This window comes from Heterodontus francisci, chromosome 5 (genome assembly GCF_036365525.1).
Source record: "Heterodontus francisci isolate sHetFra1 chromosome 5, sHetFra1.hap1, whole genome shotgun sequence".
Classification (NCBI taxonomy): Eukaryota; Metazoa; Chordata; class Chondrichthyes; order Heterodontiformes; family Heterodontidae; genus Heterodontus; species Heterodontus francisci.
Genome location: NC_090375.1, coordinates 18,242,618 through 18,262,997, shown reverse-complemented (window position 1 = coordinate 18,262,997; position 20,380 = coordinate 18,242,618). Strand labels below are relative to the sequence as shown.

Here is a 20,380-nt window from a genome sequence, read left to right as displayed (position 1 = left end):
AGAGGGTGGTTGGAATCTGGATCTGGCCTGAAGGGGTGGTAGAGGCAGGAACCCTCACAACATTTAAGAAGTATTTAGATGAGCACTTGAAATGTCATAGCATACAAGACTACAGGCCAAGTGCTAGAAAATGGGATTAGGATAGATTGGTACTTGATGGCTGGCGCAGACACGATGGGCCACAGGGCCTGTTTCTGTGCTGTATAACTCTACGACTCTATGACCACCTGCAGGTTCCCCTCCAAGTCACGCACCATCCTGACTTGAAACTATATCGCTGTTCCTTCACTGTCGCTAGCTCAAAACCCTGGAACTTCTTCCCTAACAGCAATGCAGGTGTACCTACACCGCATGGACTGCCACGGTTCAAGAAGGCGGCTCGCCACTACCTGCTCAAGGGCAATTAAGGATGGGCAATAAATGCTGCCCTTGCCAGTGACGCTCACATCTCATGAATGAATAAAGAAAAGACATCTGCAAAAAAGCATTGATGTTCCAAAGAATGCACCACTGCAAACATATGTAATCTAACCCACCTTCATCCCATAATCCTGTAAGATCTTTGGTTTAAAATTGACCTAGTATTAATTGCCATTTGCAGAAGAGAATTCCAAACTTCTACCATCTTTGTGTAAAATTATTTCCACACTTTACTGCTGAAAGGCCTGGCTCTAATTCTTAAGCTATGTCCTCAGAGTCTTAGACTCACCAACTAGCAGAGACAGTTCCTCCCTTATCTACCTTATCCGTTCCCACTAATATCTTGCAAACTTTGATCAAATCACCCCTTAATCTTCTAAATTACAGAGAATGCAACCCTAGTTTGTGGAAAGAAGTTTGGAAGAGATCTCACCAGACAGTGAGGCAAGCGTCTTTTAGTTGGTCTCTGGAAAATAAAGGCTTTTCTTTCCCTGCTAGATAAATGCGTTCCTCTAATAAAAAACACCATAAAACCAATGGTAGGGGGAGAGGTGACATAGCTACTGTTTCCTTTTTCAGGATGAGTTTTTATAGTGAATGCCAATAAAAGGTTTTTGCTATCTTTCTTTCTTCATCATCAAATATTACCACAGTAGTGTATTCTCAAAAGATTTTGCTTTAAAAAACATGTTTATAATCAAGAATTATAGTCAGAACCGCCCTCCAAACTTAAATTAATACCCATTCCAGGACATGTTACCATTAGTAGTGCAATGATTCAGCTAAAACTGAGTATGAGTAAACTAGCAAGTAATATAAAAACACACATTAAAAGCTTTTTAAGTATACAAAAAGGAAAAGAGGAGCTAATGTAAATGTTGGCCCTTTAGAGAATGAGACTGGGGAATTGATAATGGAAAACAAGGAAATGCCAAAGGTTTGAACAAGTATTTTGTTCCCCCCAGTATCAAATGGTATCCTGGGAGTTACCATTGACCAGAAACTGAACTGGAGTAGCCATGTAAATACCGTGCTACAAGAGCAGGTCAGAGACTAGGAATTGTGCAGCGAGTAACTCACCTTCCGATTCCCTAATACCTGTCCACAAGGCACAAATCAGGAGTGTGATGGAATACTCTCCACGTGCCTGGATGGGTGCAGCTCCAACAACACTCAAAAGCTCGACACCATCCAGGACAAAGCAGCCCGCTGGTTTGGCACCCCATCTATGAGCATTCACTCCCTCCACCACTGACAAACAGTGGCAGCAGTGCGTACCATCTAAAAAATGCACTACAACAACGCACCAAGGCTCCTTAGACAGCAATTTACAAACCCAGCAGCTCGACCACCTAGAAGGACAAGGGCAGCAAATGCATGGGAACACCACCAACTGCAAGTTCCCTCCAAGTCACACACCATCCTGACTTGGAACCATATCGCTGTTCCTTCACTGTCGCTGGGTCAAAATCCTGGAACTCTCTTCTTAACAGCACTGTGGGTGTACCTACCTCACGTAGACTGCAGCAGTTCGAGAAGGCAGCTCACTACCACCTTTTCAAGTGCAATTAGGGATGGGCAATAAATGCTGGTCTAGCTAACGATGCCCACATGCCATGAATATATTTTTTAAAATTGTATGTCTTCACAGTAGAAGACACAAAAGCATTCCAAGAATATCAGAAAATCAAGAGGCAAAAGGGAGGGAAGAACTTGAAACATTACCTATTACCAGAGGAAAAGGTACAAGGAAAACTAAGACTAAAGGCTGACAAGTCCCCTGGATCTGATAGCCTGCATCCTAGGGTTTGAAAAGTAGTGACGACCGAAATTGTGGATGCATTGGTTGTAACCTTCCAAAATTCCCCAGATTCTGGAAAGGTCCCAGTGGAATGGAAAACTGCAAATGTAACACCCCTATTCAAGAAAGGAGGGAGAGAGAAAGCAGGAAACTATAGGCCAGTTAGCCTAACATCGATCATTGAGAAAATGCTGGAATCTATCATTAAGGAAGTAGTCGCAGGACATTTCGAAAACTATTGCGATATCAAGCAGAGCCAACATGGCTTTATGAAGGGGAAATCATGTTTGACAGATTTATTAGAGTACTATGAGGATGTAATGAGCGGGTGGATAAAGGGGAACCAGTAGATGTCGTGTATTTGGATTTCCAAAAGGCATTCGAAAAGGTGCCACATAAAAGGTTACTACAGAAGAACTCATGGCGTTGGGGTAATGCATTAGCATGGATAGAGGATTGGCTAACAGGAAACAGAGATTTGGGATAAAAGGGATATTTTCAAGTTGGCAAACTGTAATTAGTGGAGTGTCACAGGGATCAGTGCTGGGGCCTCAATTATTTACAATCCATATTAATGGTCATTGAATATATTCAAGGCTGAGTTAAACAGATTTTAGACCAACAAAGTCTATGACTCTATGGGAGTCAAGGGTTACGGGGGCAGGCAGGAAAGCAGAGTTAAAGCCACAATCAGATCAGCCATGATCTTATTGAATGGCGGAGCAGGTTCAAAGGGCCGAATGGCCAACTCCTGTTTCTATTCCTTGCGGTTTTATGATTAAACTTTGAATTAAAAAGATAAAATAGAAGCTTATGTCACCATTTAGAATACATGTGACTTCAGACCCAAACAATGTGGTTGACTCTTAACTGCTTTCTGAAATGGCCCAGCAAGCCACTCAGTTGTCAAGGGCCATTAGGCATGGGCAACAAATGCTGGCCTTGCCAGTGGCACCCACATCCCATGAAATGAATTTTTTTTTTAAATCTCAAAATGTAAAGACCCATGTTGTTCCTTACTCACCAATTACCTTCACCATCATAACGGTGTTCACCTCTCCAACTCTCTTGCTGAATATATTATACATTGTTAAGCAGTGGACAATAGATACAGCAAAGACTATGGGCCCTGACAACATCCTGGCAGTAGTACGGAAGACTTGTGCTCCAAAACTAGCCGCACCCCTAGCCAAGCTCTTCCAAAACAGCTATAACACTGGGATCCACCTGACAGTGTGGAAAATTGCCTGGGTATGTCCTGTACACATAAAGCAGGGTGAAAAACCTGAAACTCTCTCCCCAACAGCAATGCGGGTGCACCTACACCACATGGATTGCAGCAGTTCAAGAAGGCAGCTCACCACCACTTTCTCAAGGGCAATGAGGAATGGGCAACAAATGCTGGCGTTCCCAGCAACACTCACATCCCATGGACGAAGAAAAAAATTAGAGAAACCAAGATGTCAGCCAAAATGATTTTCAGCAAACATTTCAGAGACCTGGTTTGTTCCTCTTCTCACATGAGAAGATTTGTCAGTTGGAAGTTCCACACTGATACTTACAAAACTGCTGCCCCTATCCTAATTTGCACCAAGTCCCATTGAATCATCATCCCAAAGCTTGCAGACCTACATTAGCTTCCAGCCCTAGCAACGCCTCAATTTAAGAATTCTTATCCTTGATTCCAAATCCCTCCATGGCCTCACCCCTCCCCATCTCTGTAACCTCTTCTAGCTCTATAATCCTCTGAGATATCAGTGCTCCTCCAGGAGACAGAAAAGTGGGATTGAGACCACAATCAGATCAACAATGATCTTATTGAATGGCAGAGCAGCCTCAAAGGGCCAAATGGCCTACTCCTGTTCCTATATTCCTAAGTCTGGCCACTTGTGCACACCCAGTTTTAATGGCTCCAACACTGATGGCTGTGCCTTTAGCTGCCTCGGCTCAAAGCTCTGGAATTCCTTCCCTAAATCTCTTCACCTCTCTCTCCATTTATGACCCTTCACAAAACTTAGCTCTTTGCCCAAGCTTTTCAACATTAGTCACAAATAACTCTTCTATGAGGCTTAGTATGACATTTCCTTTCAAACCGCTGCTGTGAAAGGCCTTGTGACACTTCACTAATTTAAAGGTGCTATATAAATGCAAGTTGTCATTGTTGGACATGTTGTTTTGTAATTGTTGCAAATCATACCCTGTTTTAAAAAAGGGGAGAGGAATAAACCAGCTAACTACAGGCCAGTCAGCTTAACGTCAAAGGCAGTAATTCGGGACAAAATTAGTTGTCACTTGACATTAAGTGACGGGGAGGCAGTGGCATAGTGGTATTGTCACTGGACTAGTGACCCAGGGTATTGCTCTGGGTACATGGGTTTAAATCCCACCATAGCAGAAGGCGGAATTTGAATTCAATTAATAAATCTGGAATTAAAAAGCTAATCTAATGATGGTCATGAAACCATTGTCGATTGTTGTAAAAACCCATCTGGTTCACTAATGTCCTTTAGGGAAGGAAATCTGCTGTCCTTACCTGGTCTGGCCTTCATGTGACTCCAGACCCACAGCAATGTGGTTGACTCTTACATGCCCTCTGAAATGGCCCAGCATGCGACTCAGTTGTATCTAACCGCTACAAAGTCAATAAAAAAGAATGAAACCAGACGGACCACTCCCTTCTTAACAGTACTGTGGGTGTACTGACCCCACATGGACTGCAGCGATTCAGGAAGGCAACTCACCACCACCTTCTCAAGGGCAATTAGGGATGGACAATAAATGCTGGTCTGACCAGTGATGCCCACATCCCATGAATTGAATTTTAAACGACTATCTTACCTTATTCTTATGGAGCTGCAAGCCGCTACAGAATATCCAGATTCTGACCTGCTCTTGTAGCTACTGTATTTATGTATTCAGTTAAGTTTTTGGTCAATGGTGACTCCCAGGAGGTTGATGGTGGAGGATTCAGCAATGGAAATGCCATTGAATGTCAAAGGGAGATGGTTAGACTGTCTCTTGTTGGAGATGGTCAATGGCTGGCTGTTGTTTGGCAATGTTATTTGCCACTTAGCCCAAACCTGAATGTTGTACAAGTCTTGCTGCATGTGGGCACAGACTGCATCATTATCTGAGAAGCTGCGAATGGAACTGAACTGTGCAATCATTAGCAAACATCCCCACTTCTGACTCTATAATGATAAAGCAGCCGAAGATGGTTGGGCCAAAGACATTGTCCAGAGGAACTCCTGCAGTGATATCGCTGTTGCTGTACCTGCACTGTAGATTCAAACTAAGCCTTTCACAGAAGTCTTGTCATAGCACATTGCTAACTGAGCAAAATGTTAATTTCTGCCACTCAACCTCACTGGCATGAAAATTAATGGTTAGAAGCATGGAGTCTCACTTATTCAAATGCAACATTCATTGTTGTTTGGTGATTTTAAAAATGTAAAATCGTTATTTTTTTTTACCTTTTTCTTTGTCTCTTTTTTTCTCTCGATTATTCCAATCTTTCTTTCTCTCTCTATTTCCCGCTTTGTGGATAATTTGACATTGATTTTATCCACTCTAATATGCAGTTCCTTCTTCGTCCTTGCACTGTTTATTTCACAAGCTTTAAATCTAATTGGTTAAAAATATACACAGTTGCTTGTTGTGTTCACTCAGGACCCAGATGCACTGTTTTTTCTCACTGCACCATTATCAGCTCACACTTTCAGCAACTTTGCGGGCAAAAATGTTTTAAGCTGAAGTGTGCAGTGCCCTCCTACAGCAAAATCTAGGCCAATAAACCTGAACACTATTAGATTAAAGAGGCAATGGAAGCGTGGATAGGAAATTGGCTGGCAAACTGTTTTCACTGGCAGATAGGTCAGTAACCAGAAGACATGTATTTAAGGTGATCGGTGAAAGCGCCAGAGTTGAGATGAGGAAAATTTATTTTTTAAATACAGCATTATGAAGATCTGGAACGCACCATCTAAAAGGGCGGCAGAAGCAGATTCAATCGCAACTTTCCAAAGAGAGTTGGATAAATACTTGAAGAGGAGAACGTTGCAGGGCTACAGGGAAGGGTTGGAAATGAAACTAATTGGATATCTCTTTCAAAGAACCAGCACAGGTATGATGGTCTCCTGCTGTGCAATAAGATTCTATGAAAAGCACTATGCCTCATAATGCACAACGTATTACTCTGTTGCCAAGGTAAAATTGTGTCTGTACGTCTGATTAATGTTAAATAACATGAGGTCAGTTAATTCAAGTTAAACTGCTATTCACGTTGCAAGTCAAAATCCTGGCTATTCTGGCTTTGCTTTATGATACTCTTTTTCTCTAAGTGTACCACTGAAATTTGAGCATGAAAGGAAGGAAATGTACTCCTGGTGAAAATCTGACTGAAAACTATAGTGACAAGTTGATATTATTTCAGTACAGTAATATTCCCAGACATACGTTCCAATGCAGTTGATGTTCTTATTACACCAGATTACTTTAAAAACCTGGATGATGCTGACTAATCTGCTCTCATAACTGTTGAGAATATAATCCAATGTTAAATTTGCAAAGCTTCAAGTGTGACAGTTTATAAAGAAATGTGGTGAGGAGATTCACTTGTGAAATATGGATCAAATAACCAGCTAGGCTTTACTCAGTTCTGCCCAACCACCTTCATAGAACATAGAACAGTACAGCACAGTACAGGCCCTTCGGCCCACGATGTTGTGCCGAACCTTCAACCTACTCTAAGATCAAACTACCTACATACCCTTCATTCTACTATCATCCATGTACCTATCCAAGAGTCGCTTAAATGTCCCTAATGTATCTGCTTGTACTACCACTGCTGGCAGTGCATTCCACGCACCCACCACTCTCTGTGTAAAGAACCTACCTCCAATCACCTTAAAATTATGCCCCCTGGTGATAGCCCTTTCCGCCCTGGGAAAAAGTCTCTGGCTATCCACTCTATCTATGCCTCTCATCATCTTGTACCCCTCTATCAAGTCACCTCTCATCCTTCTTCGCTCCAATGAGAAAAGCCCTAGCTCCCTCAACCTTTCTTCGTATGACATGCCCTCCAGTCCAGGCAGCATCCTGGTAAATCTCCTCTGCACCCTCTTTAAAGCTTCCACATCCTTCCTATAATGAGGCGACCAGAACTGAACACAATATTCCAAGTGTGGTCTAACCAGGGCTTTATAGTGCTGCAGCATAACCTCGCAGCTCTTAAACTCAATCCCCCTGTTAATGAAATCCAACACACCATACACTTTCTTAACAACCCTATCAACTTGGGTGGCAACTTTAAGCGATCTATGGACATGGACCCCAAGATCCCTCTGTTCCTCCACACTACCAAGAATCATGTCTTTAAGCCTGCATTCTGCATTCAAATTCGACCTTCCAATTTTTCCATAAGTGTAGAACGCCTGGGGATTTTCCTTAATCCTACCCGTCAAGACTTTTTCATGTCCCCTTCTAGCTCTCCTCAGTCCATTCTTCAGTTCCTTCCTGGCTACCTTGTAACCCTCTAGAGCCCTGTCTGATCCTTGCTTCCTCAACCTTAAGTAAGCTTCCTTCTTCCTCTTGACGAGCTGTTCCACATCTCTTGTCATCCAAGGTTCCTTCACCCTACCATCCCTTCCTTGCCTCATCGGGACAAACCTATCCAGCAGTCGCAGCAAGTGCTCCCTAAACAACCTCCACATTTCTGTCGTGCATTTCCCGGAGAACATCTGTTCCCAATTTATGCTCCCTAGTTCCTGCCTAATAGCATTGTAATTCCCCCTCCCCCAATTAAATATTTTCCCATCCTGTCTGCTCCTGTCCCTCTCCATGACTATAGTAAAGGTCAGGGAGTTGTGATCACGATCACCGAAATGCTCTCCCACCAAGAGATCTGCCACCTGGCCTGGTTCGTTGCCAAGCACCAAGTCCAACATAGCCTCCCCTCCAGTCGGCCTATCTACATATTAAGTCAGGAAACCTTCCTGGACACACCTGACAAAAACTGCTCCATCCAAACTATTTGCACTAAAGAGGTTCCAATCAATATTAGGGAAGTTGAAGTCACCCATGACAACAACCCTGTTACTTCTGCACCTTTCCAAAATCTGTGTCCCAATCTGTTCCTCCGTGTCTCTGTTGCTATTGGGGGGGTCTATAGAAAACTCCCAATAAAGTGACTGCTCCTTTCCTGTTTCTGACTTCCACCCATAATGACTCAGTAGACAAACCCTCCTCGACGACCTCCCTTTCTGCAGCTGTGATACTATCCCTGATTAGGAATGCCACTCCCCCACCTCTTTTACCTCCCTCCCTATTCCTTTTGAAACATCTAAACCCCGGAACATCCAACATCCATTCCTGCCCCTGTGATATCCACGTCTCCGTAATGGCCACAACATCGTAGCTCCAAGTACTGATCCATGCTCTAAGTTCATCACCCTTATTCCTGACACTTCTTGCGTTAAAATAGACACACTTCAACCCATCATACTGGCTGCAACTTTGCCCTATTAACTGTCTAACCTTCCTCGCAGACTCTCTGCATTCTGTATCTGCCTGTTCAACAGCTACCCCATTCACTGTTCCGTAGCTCCGGTTCCCATCCCCTTGCCAAACTAGTTTAAACCTTCAAATACCCTCATCTCGAACAAGTATCCCAACATTACCATGGCCACATTTGTGGTCCCACACCAGCTATTGTCCAGCCTAATTACAGCCATTTTAACCTCAATTTTGTGCTATGGAACCCCAGATACAATGAGATTGCCCACATTCATTTTTTGTAAGGCTCTTAAAATCAGCAGAACATAATTTGGGCTGTATACAAATCATATTCAAAAATAGAAGGGTACGGCAAAAGTGCGAAGAGAAATGCAGACTGGTTTCAATCTCATAATGAAGAGCTGGAACCTGTCATAGCCGCTAAGCGCATTGCACTTTTGAACTACAAGAAAGCCCCCAGCGATTTAACATCCGCAGCACTTAAAGCAGCCAGAAGTACTGCACAAAGAACAGCTAGGCGTTGCGCAAACGACTACTGGCAACACCTATGCAGTCATATTCAGCTGGCCTCAGACACCGGAAACATCAGAGGAATGTATGATGGCATGAAGAGAGCTCTTGGGCCAACCATCAAGAAGATCACCCCCCTCAAATCTAAATCGGGGGACATAATCACTGACCAACGCAAACAGATGGACCGCTGGGTTGAGCACTACCTAGAACTGTACTCCAGGGAGAATGCTGTCACTGAGACTGCCCTCAATGCAGCCCAGCCTCTACCAGTCATGGATGAGCTGGACATACAGCCAACCAAATCGGAACTCAGTGATGCCATTGATTCCCTAGCCAGCGGAAAAGCCCCTGGGAAGGACAGCATTACCCCTGAAATAATCAAGAGTGCCAAGCCTGCTATACTCTCAGCACTACATGAACTGCTATGCCTGTGCTGGGACGAGGGAGCAGTACCCCAGGACATGCGCGATGCCAACATCATCACCCTCTATAAAAACAAAGGTGACCGCGGTGACTGCAACAACTACCGTGGAATCTCCCTGCTCAGCATAGTGGGGAAAGTCTTTGCTCGAGTCGCTCTGAACAGGCTCCAGAAGCTGGCCGAGCGCGTCTACCCTGAGGCACAGTGTGGCTTTCGTGCAGAGAGATCGACTATTGACATGCTGTTCTCCCTTCGTCAGATACAGGAGAAATGCCGTGAACAACAGATGCCCCTCTACATTGCTTTCATTGATCTCACCAAAGCCTTTGACCTCGTCAGCAGACGTGGTCTCTTCAGACTACTAGAAAAGATCGGATGTCCACCAAAGCTACTAAGTATCATCACCTCATTCCATGACAATATGAAAGGCACAATTCAACATGGTGGCTCCTCATCAGAGCCCTTTCCTATCCTGAGTGGTGTGAAACAGGGCTGTGTTCTCGCACCCACACTTTTTGGGATTTTCTTCTCCCTGCTGCTTTCACATGCGTTCAAATCCTCTGAAGAAGGAATTTTCCTCCACACAAGATCAGGGGGCAGGTTGTTCAACCTTGCCCGTCTAAGAGCGAAGTCCAAAGTACGGAAAGTCCTCATCAGAGAACTCCTCTTTGCTGACGATGCTGCTTTAACATCTCACACTGAAGAATGCCTGCAGAGTCTCATCGACAGGTTTGCGTCTGCCTGCAATGAATTTGGCCTAACCATCAGCCTCAAGAAAACGAACATCATGGGGCAGGATGTCAGAAATGCTCCATCCATCAATATTGGCGACCACGCTCTGGAAGTGGTTCAAGAGTTCACCTACCTAGGCTCAACTATCACCAGTAACCTGTCTCTAGATGCAGAAATCAACAAGCGCATGGGTAAGGCTTCCACTGCTATGTTCAGACTGGCCAAAAGAGTGTGGGAAAATGGCGCACTGACACAGAACACAAAAGTCCGAGTGTATCAGGCCTGTGTCCTCAGTACCTTGCTCTACGGCAGCGAGGCCTGGACAACGTATGCCAGCCAAGAGCGACGTCTCAATTCATTCCATCTTCGCTGCCTTCGGAGAATACTTGGCATCAGGTGGCAGGACTATATCTCCAACACAGAAGTCCTTAAAGCGGCCAACATCCCCAGCTTATACACACTACTGAGTCAGCGGCGCTTGAGATGGCTTGGCCATGTGAGCCGCATGGAAGATGGCAGGATCCCCAAAGACACATTGTACAGCGAGCTCGCCACTGGTATCAGACCCACCGGCCGTCCATGTCTCCGTTATAAAGACGTCTGCAAACGCGACATGAAATCGTGTGACATTGATCACAAGTCGTGGGAGTCAGTTGCCAGCATTCGCCAGAGCTGGCGGGCAGCCATAAAGACAGGGCTAAATTGTGGCGAGTCGAAGAGACTTAGTAGTTGGCAGGAAAAAAGACAGAGGCGCAAGGGGAGAGCCAACTGTGCAACAGCCCCAACAAACAAATTTCTCTGCAGCACCTGTGGAAGAGCCTGTCACTCCAGAATTGGCCTTTATAGCCACTCCAGGCGCTGCTTCACAAACCACTGACCACCTCCAGGCGCGTATCCATTGTCTCTCGAGATAAGGAGGCCCAAAAGAAGAAAAAAGAAATAAAGAACACATGTAACAAACATTACAAAATAATACTGTGTATTGTTTTTATGAAAAAAATTCTATTTCAATTACATGTGTGAACATTTGTTGAAATAAGAATATCCTGTCAAATGTAACTGAAGCTACAGGGCTGGATTTTATAAGCTTGAGCTTGAAAAATGGCGGTCTGCCTGTGCAACACTGAACTCAATGGCTCATTTAAATGGCCGGGGCGGACTGCCACCCCCCACCCAAACCCCCTCCCACGATGGAGGGGGCGGGCGGTCTGTCCCTGGCAATGGCGCAAGGCTCCACAGCACAGGCACTGACGCCATTCTTAAAGGGCTTCGAGCCCTATCATTATAATTGTTATATTTAAAGGAAGTTAGATTTGAAGTTGATATGGAAAAATGAAATGAATGTTTCTAGTCCTCCCCCCCCAATAGCCATATAAGTAATTCCTTGCCCCCTCCTCCCCCCCCCCCGGAAATATTTATCTTGTGCACCTGACCTTCCCTCCCTCAAAGTTCACAAACCTTACCCCTTCCTACCATCCCCTAAACCAATCGGATGAGTTTGAACCCGCTCCCCCCCACCACACTCCACCCCCCACCCCCCCACACAGAGAAACCTACCTGCTCCCTCCTCCCCACCAGTGTCCCGCATCAGATCTCCGGACAGAGATCTGAAGGTGCGGGAGTGCCTGTCACCGGCACCAATATCGGAGGGGGATGGACAACAGGAGTGGGTAGGGCATTTATTCATTAAGTTACATTTATTTAAATGTTTAGATTAGGCTCTCGTCGCCAAGCAGCAGGGGGGCCGCCACGAGGCCTCACCGCCGCTGGCAGTATGGGGCTGGGCCTTTCCGGCGTCGAGGCCCATCGTGGGCCTCTGCCAGAGGCATTTGCCACCCACCCCGCTACAAGCCCCGATGTCGGGGATCTGTAAAATCCAGCCCATAGTATTTAAATCAAACTGCCATGCGTAGTTCTTTCAACTTTGTATACTGTATTTGTGCTGATGATGCGGTATTCTCTACATTGCAAGTTGGGTGATTGCTTTGCAGAACACCTCTGATCAGTTCATAAGTGTTGCGCTGAGCTGCCAAGAACTTAACGTTTTAATACTCCATCCCATTCCTTCTGTAACCTCCGCCTCCCACACTGTTCCAATGAAGCTCAACATACGCTCAAAGAATAGCGCCTCATCTTTTGATTCGGCAATTTACAACCTTCTGGACTCAACACTAAGTTCAATAGCTTCATATCATGATCATTGCTCCCATTTTCTCAGATAGCAGGTGCTGGATATGATCCTGCAATTGCCATTTGGAGCTCCTCTGGACCCAGCTTTTGTTTCTTCACGTTCTGATGAAAAGACATCGACCTGAAACTTAACTCTGTTTCTCTCTCCACAGATGCTACCTCACCTGCTGATACTTCCAGCATTTTCTGTTTTCACTTTTCGGTTTTCCAGTTTCCACAGTATTTTGCTTTGATGCCATGTGTCTCAGTGGCCGACAGGTCGGGGTAGTGGGGGGAGGGCGGTGAAGCAGGGAGCGAGTGATCGAGGAGGAGAGAGGAGAAGTGGCGAGGTGGGAGGCATGGGCGAAGCGTGGGAGCGGAGTACTGTTGGGGGTATGATGCAGGCTGCGTTCGCAGCCACTGGGGATTTGAAATTCATTTGTTCTTGTGATAAATTGAGCAGCGGCATCTTTACTACTAGCAGCTGCCAAAAATGTCACAGACAGTGACGTTTCAGTGCGTGAGACTGCATTTGCACATGTGCAAGTACTGCGCCACCTAGTCATTGCATTGTCAGCAAACGTAGCCTATTTATTATAGAGTTTTTCTTCAGGGTAAATGCTCCTGTTAAAAATATTGTCCTCATTTAGACAGAACTGAAATAATAACAACTCTTTTTCCTACATCAGCCACTGACAGTTTTTTTTTGTATTTGTGTCAAGTCACAGAGCTAAAAGTACATATGATGAGAAATGTAGTGACCACAGCCAACTAATAAATTCAACGTACAACTTAGAACATACAGACGAACATACAAATTAGGAGTAGGAGTAGGCCACTCAACCCCTTGAGCTCCGTCATTCAATAGAGCAGAAAATGAGTTGGTGTATATGACACAATACTCTTCTTATCTTGTGGTTTCAACAGGATTTACTAGAGGTGTTCAAAACTATGAAGGGTTTTTATTGAGTTAGTAAGCAGAAACTGTTTCCACTCACAGTAGGGTCAGTAACCAGAGGATACAGATTTGAGATAATTGGCAAAAGAACCAGTTGGGGGATGAACTTATTTGTCACGCAGCAAGCCACGATAATCGGAATGTGCTGCGTGAAAGAGTATGGAAGCAGATTCAATAGTAACTTTCAAAAGGGAATTGGATAAATACTTGAAAAGGAAAAATTTGTAGGAACATTGGGAAAAAGCAGCGGAGGGAAATTGATTTGATGGCTCTTCCAAAGTGCCAGCACATACACAATGAGCTAAATGACACCCTTCTGTGCTGTTTGATTCGATGATTCATCAACATTTTCCCCTAAATCCTTCATGTAAATGGAGCACAGAATAGGAATCCGTGGAACACAACGTTTATATTCATCAGAACAGAAATTTTTAGAGTTTTATCCTTTTGCACGAAGTATGCGAGTTATTCCACACCTCACCATTCAGCATTTCTCAGTTATTAAGACTACAGTTTCAGCCTAGCAATTTGTTCTGTAGGCTCAGTGTGGTGATGCGTTCAGGCAATTGATTACTCTGCATGAGTAAATTCTATCAGTATAAAAATGAACAAACATGCAATTAGCAGGCAAGAGCTAGAAAGCTGTAGGTGTTGATGTCAAGCCCTAAGTAAATTATAGAAGCAATCACACCAACAACTTTTTATTGAGCCCAACAGTTATCATGCACAGCACTTTCACGACCCAGAAATTCCATAGAACAAACAAACATATTCACAGTAACAAATGCTGCAAAGAGACTCTTAACACTCCCGAGAAGCAGTCAACCCAATAGACTCCAACTCAGTAGGGGGTAACAAGATCACTTTCCGTAAAGAGCCATCTAGTATGTCAATCCTCCCATGCAGCCCAGCATGATAAAACAGAATACAGACTCCAATGTGTGCCACTGCTTTCAAAATCTCCTCCCAACACTGATACCCTACCATTACAGGCCCTAACTGGGTGGCGCTTCTTTGCTGAAGAAGACTAAGAACTTATTTTTGACATGTCCTATAATGCAGGAAACGGAGGAATAAGTGAGAATTGATCTCAAAACGAATGTGATAAGAAAGGTGTTAACACTAGAGTTGGCTGTCACCAATGAATTCTTCCAGCAGTCAGACCCATAAATCAGCAGTATAATCCAATCATGTGGTTACTGACAGCTCTGAGCCTCTCTGCAGCCTATACCTTTAGGCCTGTTCTTTATCAAGCAGGTGACAGGTCTAGACCTTTGACATGATAATAAACTGGAATTAAAGTTGCCTTACTTTATCAGTGAGAAGGAACGCCAAAAGATTACTGAAGCTGCTTTTGTATTGTTCCAGTGCTGCTGCCTCCCATTCTATGGGCATCATGCATTTTGGGGGCCTTCCTGGCCAACAGTCTTGGCAAGTTTATTTCAGAGTTGGTGTCGATGATACACAAGAGCAACATACAGTGGCTCACAGCAGGAAGCACTAAAGAGGGCCGATTTCGGACTGAAAAACTTCATAAAATGAAAACCAGAATTATCAAGTGCAACCAAGTGTAGTGCACAACATATATAAAATTGCACAATCATTGCCTACTTCTGCTGCTTTCCTTGAAGGCCCAACAGAAAAATAATGAAGGAATTCAGTGCAGAAAGCTATAACATTTTGCTATCCAGGCACTCTATAAAAACAACAACTTATATTTCTAGAACGCCTTTAATGTAAATAAACATCCCAAGATACTTCACAGGATTGTTATAAAGCAAAATTGGACACCTAGCCACATAGGGTGATATTAGGGCAGACGACCAAAAGCTTCATCAGAGGTAGGTTTTATGGAGCATCTTATAGGAGGAGAGAAAGGTAGAGACTCGGAGAGGTTTAAGGAAGGAATTCCAGAGCTTAGGGCCTCGGCAGCTGAAGGCATGTCACCAATTAAAATCAAGAATGCTGACGAGGTCAGAATTAGACGAGCACAGATACCTCAAATGGTTGTGAGGCTGGAGGAGGTTTCAGAGATAGGGAAGGGCAAGGCCATGGAGGGATTTGAAAACAAGGATGAGAATTTTAAAATTGAAGCATTGCCTTGACTGGGAGCCAGTGTAGGTCAGCAAGCACAGGTGAACAATTGTGAGTAAGCACAAGGACAACAGCTTTTTGGATGACGTAGTATGTAAATAGTATTTATAGTATTAAAGCAGTACTTCGAATTCTGATTGCTTAACTTCAGCAGGCACCAGCAAAGCCAGTTCAGATCCAAAGTAACTACATTAATATATTACGATTTCCATTTTTTCACAAGCTACATATCAATTTAAATTGAGTAAAGTGACCAATTTACATCAGGACCAATTTTAAAGTGACCCGTCCATCGTGGAAATGAGAGGATCGGGAGCAACACTGGTTTTATTTCCCGTCCAATTTTAATCGCCACTGGAGTCAACAGTAACATTAAATAGTGTGTAAAACATACATTCCACCTGATCCAAACAGCTTCCAGCTCAGCTAGTTAGTTTAAAATCGCCCTCATTCTGTACCAATCAACATCAAAGACATGAATGTGTGTGAAATTTAAGTCTCAACCCCACTTCCAATTTAGGTCAATCACAGATTTGGTTCAAATCAAGTTGTAGAGACTTGGCTAGCATCAACTGTGCATCCTCGTAGAGATTCTCCAACTTCAAAATAATAAAAGCAAAATACTGCAGATGCTGGAAATCTGAAATAAAAACAAAGTGCTGGAAATACTCAGCAGGTCAGGCAGCATCTGTGGAGAGAGAAGCAGAGTTAACGTTTCAGGTCACTGATCTTTCATCAGAACTGGTAAAGGTTAGAAATGTAATAGGTTTTAAGCAAATAAAATGGGGGTGGGGGGAAAGCGAACAAAAGGGAAGGTGTTGATAGGACAGAGGGTCACAGAGAATAATTGATAAGGAGCTCATAGGGCAAAGGCAAAGAATGTGTTAATAGTGTGGTAAAAGACAAAGCATTAGTGCAGAGAGGGTATTAAATGACAGAATAATGAACAGCCCTGGCCAAAAGCACAAACATGAAAAAAAATAGTGGGGAGGCACATGGTAAAAAAAAAGTGATGAAACAAACTAAAATAAAAAATAAAACTAGAAATAAAAAGGGGAGGGGGGGGGGGGTGGGGGGAGGAACCACTCATGCTCCTAAATTATTGAACTCAATGTTCAGTCCAGTAGGCTGTAGCATGCATAATCGGTAAATGAGATGCTGCTCCTTGAGCTTGCATTGATGTTCATTGGAACACTATAGCAAGCCCAGGTCAGAGATGTGGGCATGAGAGCAGGGGGGTATGTTGAAACGGCAAGCAATAGGAGACCGAGACCGAGCGGAGGTGTTCCTCAAAGCAGTCACCCAATCTCCGTTTGGTCTCCCCAATGTAGAGGAGATCGCATTGTGAGCAGTGAATACGGTATACTAAATTGAAAGAAGTACAAGTAAATCACTGCTTCACCTGAAAGGAGTGTTTGGGGCCTCGGATAGTGAGGAAAGAGGAGGTAAAAGGGTTGGTATTACACCTCCAGCGATTGCAGGGGAAGGTGCCGTAGGAAGGGGACGAGGTGTCGGGAGTAATGGAGGAGTGGACCAGGGTGTCGCAGAGGGAACGATCCCTTCGGAATGCTGACAGGGGAGGGGAGGGGAAGATGGGTTTGGTGGTAGCATCTCTCTGGAGGTGGCAAAAATGGCGGAGGATGATTCCTTTGGATGTGGAGGCTGGTGGGGTGGAAAGTGAGGACAAGGGGAACCCTGTCGCCGTTCTGGGAGAGAGGGAAGGGGTGAGGGCAGAGGTATGGGAAATGGGCCAGACATGGTTGAGGGCCCTGTCAACCACAGTGGGGGGGAATCCTCAGCTGAGGAAAAAGGAAGACATATCAGAAGCGCTGTCATGGAAGGTAGCATCATCAGAGCAGATGCGTCGGAGACGGAGAAACTGGGAGAATGGAATGGAGTCCTTACAGGAGGCAGGGTGTGAAGAAGTGTAGTCGAGGCAGCTGTGGGAGTCGGTGGGCTTATAATGAATATTAGTGAACAGCTTATCCCCAGAGATAGAGACAGAGAAGTCGAGGAAGGAAAGGGAAGTGTCGGAGATGGACCATGTAAAGGTGAGAGAAGGGTGGAAATTGGAAGCAAAGTTGATAAAGTGTTCCAGCTCGGGGCGGGAGCAGGAAACGGCACTGATAGAATCACCAATGTATCAGAAAAAGAGTTGGAGGACGGGACCTGAGGAGCACTGGAACAAAGAATGCTCGACATATCCCACAAAAAGGCAGGCATAACTAGGACCCATGAGGGTACCCATAGCAACACCTTTTACTTGAAGGAAGTGAATGCTTTCATTGATTATCAAACTTAAATCCTCTCTGAACTTAAATCAGACATTTTTCTCAGCAAAGTAACCAAACACTAAGATTTTGCAAATGAGAATTTCTGACTTGCTTGTCAACAAAGGACTCTGAAGTAAGCTAGCTTAGTATGAACACTTCTGTTCCTCCACTACCAAATTTACTACATGCATTAACTAGGGTAGCTTCTGACCACCTGGAAAGTTGCAAGCAAATCTTGTGATTTCCTTACCGCAAATCAACAGCTCGAGTCACAGAACCCAATAAACAGTTAATGGCATTACGATAATGATAGGCCTAGACACCAAGATTACTGTATTATCTCGATGCCCAATGTCATATCTGGTTTCCAGCTACTTCAGCACCTGGTGATAGCTGAACTTGCTCCATCAGTACCTGTGACCTTGTCTCGGTCAAAGTGTAAAAGAGCACGATGGGAATGCAAGAAGGAATTTCAGATGGATTAGAAGCTTAATAGATGCTAACAACTTCCCTAGCCACAGGGATAGACCGCAAAAGGCACTTGACATCTACTTCATTTTTCCATCACTGTTTCTGAATGTGTAACGGCTTTACTTAAAACAATTCATCATTTACAAAACAAGGAAACAGTAATCCCTTTTCAACCTGTATGTATCATATGCCACCAACAAAACACTCTGAATTTCAGTGCTTGCCATATGTATTAAGTTTTAATATATTTAGCCTCTTTCTTCTGGTCCTTGAACTGATAGAAAGTGTACTGGCTTGCAGCAATTGCTTTTTTTAAAAAAAAAAACTTATTTTCTGTTGCTGCAAGGTTCATCATTCTATCTCAACACTGCTATAACCCTTACAATTCGCACAACTCAGTTATGCTCGATAAAGTAAAAGGTTGTACAGGAGTTTTTTTTATAGAATGTGTGCCTTCTGACTACCATTATAATCAGATCATACAACTCACAAATCTAATTCCTCAGTTATGCCAATTTTATATCTATACAAAAGTTTTTTTAAACACAGTTAACTAGTTTTTCTAAAAGGTTTCCAATCTAATTTTGTAATTAAAAGTGGTTAAGAATAAGCTTTCATTGGTGACTTTCCAAAGTTAATCCAAGATTTAATTGTAGAGTTTGAGACTCCAGTATCTATTGCAGCAGGGTTGAACTCTCAACCCACAGAAGCATGAATCTCAAATTCCAGCTCTAAGTGTCATTCACACTCGCTTGCTCTCATTGCCCATGGGTACATTTATGCTGTAACTTTGGAATTGGTGTGAAGAGGTTTCCCCTTCACAGTGATCCTAAATTGGCAGTGCAAATCTGCAGTCTGATATGACCTGACTATAGAGAAGTAGCGAGAATCCCCCATGGAAGGGGGAAAAAAAATTACATCAGTTTGAACCCTGACATTAATTTTAATGTTTGGAGCGCAGAGATTTTCATACTTGCCTGGCATTCTACCCTGTGCAAGATAGTTGAGGTTAGAGGCAGAAAGCAGTCAGGCTTGCCTGGAGTCTATATCCATTGAAGTCTAAATTTGACTCGTTCACAGTCTGGCTAGTAAATGAACCACTGGCTTTGCCTCAAGAAAAACTCAACCTGGCAGGGGCAAATCTAGCCCGCATGCAACCCACAGACGTGATAGCAATGCACTGGTTCGCAGTCCTGAGAAGATCGCTCCCCAAGCTTATTACGCTGAATGGTAACAGAGCTCTCAAAGCAGAGCACAAACTGCATGCCCGGATTTGCAAATTATAAAACTTACATGAAGGTGCAACTTATTTCTAATTATGCTGTAACTTGTAAATCAGATACATCAAATTTCTAATAGTTTCTACTTTAGAAATCACACTTAAAACCACGAACTACAGGGAACTGCAAGCATTGATGATCTACAGCATGCACATGACTTACACTGGAAAGACACTAAAACTGTCCTGCGCCTACCCATACCAGATGCAGTATGAACAAAGCACTACGTCAACATTTATATTGTATCGAACATTTTGGTAAGTAGTTCGATAAACAAAAGTAATATGCATTAAAATGTAATACATTTAACATTTTTTGCATTATTTGCGTTTTACGTTTTGCATTATTTTGCGTTTGAAGTATAACAAAACAGTCTCTGACTTATTCCACGTGGATTCCAAATGAAGTTCCATACTTTTTTAAAAAATGTTTTGAATCCACCCAGGATTACAGGTATCTCCGAGATATTAGGCACTTTACAGTCTTCCAGACTAAACATTGAGTTCAATAATTTCAGAGCATGACTGGCCCTTTTTTATTATCTTATTTTATTTTGTTTTTTTAAAACCATGTGCCTGCCTTAAACTGGGTTTTTCAGGTTTGTGCTTTTGGCTACGGCTGTTCATTATTCTGTCATTAACACTTTCTTTGCACTAATGCTTTGCCTTTCACCACACCATTAGTACACTCTCTTTGCCTTTGCCCCATGAGCTCCTTGTCAGTTCATCTCTCCGA

At 43.7% G+C, this 20,380-nt stretch overlaps 1 protein-coding gene across 11 annotated transcripts in view; it reads right to left on the bottom strand.

The window, feature by feature from the left end:
- LOC137369760 (intermembrane lipid transfer protein VPS13B-like) overlaps nucleotides 1-20,380 on the bottom strand; it is a 1,379,747-nt gene that overhangs the window by 738,773 nt on the left and 620,594 nt on the right. The window lies entirely within an intron of this gene.